This window comes from Echinops telfairi, unplaced genomic scaffold (genome assembly GCF_000313985.2).
Source record: "Echinops telfairi isolate 266 unplaced genomic scaffold, ASM31398v2 ScPeMD7_2573;HRSCAF=3158, whole genome shotgun sequence".
Classification (NCBI taxonomy): domain Eukaryota; kingdom Metazoa; phylum Chordata; class Mammalia; order Afrosoricida; family Tenrecidae; genus Echinops; species Echinops telfairi.
In genome coordinates, this window is record NW_022106471.1 from 6530571 (window position 1) to 6536746 (window position 6176).

The window sequence follows — 6176 nt, forward strand, 5'->3', positions numbered from 1 at the left end:
TACATTGGGCATATCTGCTATACAAGACCTCTTTAACATGTTAAAAAGCAAAAATGTCACTTTGAGGACTAAGGTGCTCCCGACCCAAGTGCGGGTATTTTCTATGACCTCATATGCATGTGAAAATTAGAAAATGAATAAATAAAACTGGAGTAGAATGGATGCATTTGAATTAAAATGTTGGCAAGGCATATGGAATTTACCATAGATTCATTGCCCAGAAGAATTAAACCAGATGTGGCAGTGTGCTTCCATAACAATTGTTGGTGGTGGTGTTAGGAGCTGTAGAGTCCATCTGACTCATCATGACCTAGACCTAGACCTGTACAATGGACAGAACCATTTTCTGGTCCTGCAGCATATTCATAATTATGCTGAGCTCATTGCTGCAGTCACCAAGTCAATCCATCTCATCGAAGGCCTTCCTCTTTTTTAGCTAATGCCCTACACAATGCCCTTCACCAGGGACTGGTCCTTCCTGGTAGCATATCCAAAGTATGTGAGATGAGCTCCCACCATCTTCAATTCTAAGGAGCATCTGGCTGTATTTCCAACACAGACCAACACCACAGTCAAGCTGTAGAACTTGTTCATCACCCCAGGAAGTTTACATTTACAGTTGATCCCCTCCCCACTTCCTGGCCCCGATGTGGTTCTATCCTCACAGTTTTGCCTTTAAAATAATAACTTCAGAAAAACGAAGCATACAGTTGGTAGCCTTTGGGGTCTAACATCTTTCATTTTAGCATGATGCTTTTGAAATGCATCCATATTGCAGTATACATCAGCAGTCCCTCTCTTTCTCTTGCTGAGTAGTACTCTATTATATAGCCATAATAACAAATGCTTATTATTTCACCAGTTGATGTACATTTGGGCTCTTTATAGCTATTATAAATAATACCTTGAACACTCATGATATGTCCTTGTGTGCTGAAGATGTGAAACAGTTGAAATCATAGTACTTTGTTTATAAGACTACAAATACTTTAGAAAATTATATCACTCGCTTTCATTGAGTTGGTTCCGACTGATTGTGACCCTATAAGGTAGAGTTGCCCTTTAAAAAGGTTACAGTCCAAGACTATAACTCTTTATGCAAGTAAAAAGCTTCATCTTTCTCCCTCAGAGCTGTTGATGGTTTTGAACTGCTGACCTTGCAGTTAAGCAGCCCAGCATGTAACCACTCTCCTCCTCCAGAAAATGATATGGCAGTTTCTAATATGTTTAAATATGTACTTATTTTGTGACTCAGGAGTTATACTCCTAGCTATTTATTTAAGAAAACAGGTAAAGTTATGTTCACACAAAGATAGTGTGCTAGACTGGATAGACCAGAGAAACAAATTCATAGACACTCATATGTATATAAGAAAGAGGTTTATATACAAAAGCAGTTGAATATTGAGAAAACGTCCCAGCCCAGTCCAGATCAAGTCCATAAGTCTGATATTAGCCCATATGTCTGATACCAATCTATAAAGTCCTCTTCAGACACATGAAACACATGCAATGATGCCGAATGCTGGACAATCACAAGACAATGGGTAGAAAGCCTTTGGATCCAGTGGCATTGTAAGCATCTCAGTGCTGGCAGGGGTCTCCACGAGGCTGCTCCAGCACCTAGGGCTGCATCAGGGTAGGTCCATGTGGCTTCTCCACAGGGATGTCTCACAAGAAGTGAGCAGAGAGAGAGATGTCTCCCTCCTCCAAGGAGGAAATACAGGACTCCCCAGAATCCTCAGGAGAAGGCCATGCCCACACAGAGGCCTCATTGGTTATATCTTGATTGACAGACTAGACTCCGTCCCTTCACTCTGAATCCTCTCATGTCCCAAATTGATACCAGATTATGTAACTACCACAGATAGTTTCCTATTTTCTGCTAGTAATTTTATAGTTTTATTTCTTACATTTAGGTCTGTGACCCATTTTGTTTCATTTTTGTATGTGCTGTCAGGTAAGGGTTGAGATTTCTCCTCTAATAGCTATTTGAAGGGGCAAAACTCTGATGACACAATCCGATCAGGGCCAGAAAGTAGAGATGGGATCAGATGTAAATGTAAACTTTTGGGGGTAATTGTGTTAGGCCAGGTTCTGTAAAAAAAACAAATCCAATGGAGATATATGTCCGATACCAATCTATAAATTCCTCTTCAGACTCACGCAACACATGCAATGATGCCAAACGCAGGAAGATCACTGGCCAGTGGGTGGAAAATTTTGTGGAACCACTGGTGGTGGAAGCATCTCATCTCATCACTGGCGTGGGTCTCCACGTGGCTCCTCCAATTCCAGGGCTCTGTTTCATCAGCATATCTCCATGTGGCTTCTCAACAGGAATGCCTCACAGGGAGAGTGTGTGTCCCGCCTCCAGAGAGGAAGACAGGAGTTTCCAGAATCCTCAGGAGAAGGCCGTGCCTACACAGAGGCATCATTGGCTATGATCTGACTGACAGGCTAGACACCGCCCTTTGTTCAAGTAGACAGGAGATTATGTAACTGCCACAGGTCACTTGCATATTGCTGCAATGCTGAAAGCTTAGGCATTAATAGTTCACATACAAGCAGAGTCAACCATAGTGTATAGGTTTAAGCAGAGCTTCCAGACTAAAAACAGACTATGAAGAAGAAATGGGTGGCCCATTTCTGAGGAACTAGCCACGGAACGCCTTATAAATCACAGTGGAACACTATCTGCTACAGTGCTGCCAGAAGATGAGCCCATAAGGTTGAAAGGCATTCAGTGCAGAATTGGGGAAAAGCTGCCCTTTCAAAGTAGAGTCAACCTTAATAACTTTACACAGACCATCAGGGGGGCAATAAAAACAAAACAAACAAAAAACCACTGCCATCCAGTTAACTCTGACTCATTGTAACTCTATAAAGGGTTTCCAAGAATATAAATCTTCAAAGAAGCAGACAGCCTCATCTTTCTCCCACAGGCCAAGTAGTCGGTTCAAACTACCAACTTTGTAGTTTGCAGTCTAATCCTTACCCAAAAGCACCAGCAGTGCTGCTCAAGAGGGTCTCAATTTAAAAACTCACTGCATTCAAGTCTATTCTAGCTTATGGGGACTGTAGAGGACAAGGTAGAACTGTCATTTTGGTTTCCCAATGCTATGAGTCTCCACAGGAGCAGAAAGCTTTATGCTTCTCCCCCAGAAGAGTTGATGGGCTCAAACTGTTTACCTGGCAGGTAGCAACCCAATGCATTACCCACTGTGCCACCAGGGCTCCTTCCAAGGGAAGAGGTCCCTGAAAAAGGGCATACTTGGTAAAGAAGAGAGTCAGCAAAAAAGGAGAAGACCCTCAACTAGATGAAATTAACATAACGGCTACAACAAAAGGCTCAAACGCAGGCACAATTACTAGGGTAGTAGGGGATTGGGCGATGTTTCATTCCTTTACCCATAAGGTTGCTATGAGTCAGAGCCAATGTGGCCCCCTCTAACAACAGCAATCCTTATCGGTAACTTCAGACAACCACAACCAGATTTAAGTCCATTTAGGATCAACGGTGGGGTGCTTCCCCGGAGGGTACAGGCCGCAAGACTTTGCTAGATTCTTGTGTTCGTGCAAGTGTGGGGAGTAGCCTGTCCACACTTCAACTACACCGGGTTGAGGGTCACGTGCATTCCACAGGCTGCCAGGATCACCAAGAAAAGCCCTTTCATTCACTATACTACCTGGCAAAGCACAGGTTACTGCTGAAGATATGAACATGGTTAGCACTTCTAGTAGCTGCTTGAAATTCCTCATTAGAATGTAGAGGGCCACACACTGGCGAGAGGTGCTGCCCTTAGAATTAGAAGCTAAACCAAATAGCCATAGACTTCCTATTCCCCCATCCATGTGGAGCGCTTTCAAAGCAAACTAAACATAAACTCACTGTCAAACGACAGACGAGAGCTGCCTGCCCTGTGGGCTTAAGACTACATCTTTCCAGGGGTGGAAAGTCTCATCTTTCTCCTAAGAAGAGGTTGGTGATTTCAAACCACTGACCTCTTGGTTAGCAACCCAACTCCTCCCCACTGTACCAGCAGTGCTCCTCAAAGCAAATCGAGACACCTGATCAAGAACAAGAAGAGAGCTTAATAGTAAGGCCATTCACACCCCTAGACTACGGCCAGAGGGAAGACTTCACTGGAGTCTTAATCCACATGCAGACTCTTCCAATGAATTTTGGGCTTTCACTCTCATTTGCATCCACAGCCTTGTGCAAACCAGGTGTTCAGAATGTAAGCATTAATGTTGCTTCTCCTCCAGGTTTGCTATCAGACAAAGTGGATTGTTGTAAAGTAGTTAAGTTAAAATAGAATACCTTAGCATTTGATTTCTCTTTTGATCCATTTTAAATGTTTTCGTTTTTCATATTTTAAAATATTAACATGTTTTTATATTTTTATTTTATTATTTCTTTTAGATGGAGGTTTTTCTCTGATTGATTTTGTTGTTGTTAGTTTTGTTTGTTTGGTTTTTTTCTGTAAATGAAATCCAGGAGAGGTAAATCTAGAGAGACAGTAACTGGATTCATGGTTTCTTAGAGGGTTAGGGCAGGGGAGATTGGAGGGAAATGGGTGCTCAGAACGATGAATATCAGGAAGGAGAAAATGTTCTGAAATGGATTGTGGTGGTGAATGCACAATTAATATAATTGAACTATTAAATTATCTACTGTGTGAATTCTATGTCAATAAAATTATTTTGTGCTTTACACAATTGATCTATGTATTGTGATGAATTGTATGAGCCCCAATAAATTGATTTTTTTTAAAAAGAGAGAAAAAATAAAAATAAAAATAAAATAAATAAAATTATTTTGAAAACAAAAGAGTTTTTGACTTCTAATAGGTGCTGACTACCTGGATAAGTGTTCGACTACTTTCTTGGCCTGGCTGTTTGAGCTCAGCCAAAGGTTTCCACATAGCCCTGCCTGGCTGGGAATCAGCTGCCAAAAGGCCAGCGGCATGACAGCCCACAAGGGGAAGCCCACGGCACACTATAGCCAGGACGATTCCGGAAAAGCTAATGATTACAGGCAAACAAACAAAAAACAAAGAATGGCGAGTTCTCCCCAGGAAGCTGCAGTATGGAGAGGAATCCCCAGAAAAAATAAACATTTACAATCTACTTGTCCACACTAAACGGAAAGCACTCAGACTGCTATCTCCAAGAGAAAGAGAAGAATGAATGAATGACCATCAGCGGCCAATGGCAGCTCTACCAAGACACCACGAGCCAAATTCACCACACACCTGAGAGGAGGCTGTATTTCTTGCCTGTGGCTTCCAGTGAGCTACCCACTGAGAAGCAACTAGGAATAAACTATAGAAATGAACCTGAAAATATAGTCTTCATATTAAACAAATGACCCCAGCTTGGTCTATGGCAGCCCTGTATATTACACGGGTGGCTGCAGTCTCCCCAGTTTTAGTGTTACTCTGAAAAATTAGGGTAATGGCTTCTGCAAGTCTTTTCCAAGTGCAACAGTCAACCACACAGTTTTAAGGTGTTGTGTGGACTGTATAAAATGTGCAAAGAATTGTAAGCAGCCAGGATTATATTGTGAACACAATAATCAATGACAGCCAATCACAGCCTCTATCTTTAAAGGTATTTGCTCCGAAGTTTGGGGAAAGTGGCCCTACCCTAAGAGCTATAGGAAAAGGGTGGGCCTTTGCTTTTGAGACTGAGAATCAGTCAAATTGAATGATTAGTAAATCGTTGGGGCAATTGCTATCCCCAGAGTTTAATATTCAAATCAACTGCTCAAGTGGTTGGAAAGCAGAACTGCTTTTCATTTTATCTCATTTGTACCTTTTGATGTCTGCACTTCCAGTTCCCTCATTTGATTTTTTTTTAATAGAGGCAGCTGTCCAGTAATTGGCAAAGTTAGATGAGACACTTCGCAATAGCAATTCAGAAAAGAGGGTGAGAATGATCGCAGAACTCAAAGAACAGAATCAATGTCACTGAATTGTACACGTAGAAACTACGGAATCGGCTGTCCGTGTTGCTGTGTGCAGTCTCAGCCACAACCACCACCACCAAAAGAAAAAACCAAAATCAAATCAAAGAAGAAAACAAACCAGGGGCTTTATGAACTTGACCCCATTTCTTGCGTTAGCAATGAGAAGAATGGAAGGTTTTGAATCAAAAATAAAATCTATTCG

At 41.8% G+C, this 6176-nt stretch overlaps 1 pseudogene; it reads right to left on the minus strand.

Annotated features, from left to right (window-relative positions):
- Positions 1-5153: 5153 nt before the first annotated feature.
- LOC115870905 lies at positions 5154-5358 on the minus strand (annotated as a pseudogene).
- Between the last annotated feature and the right edge of the window lie 818 nt (positions 5359-6176).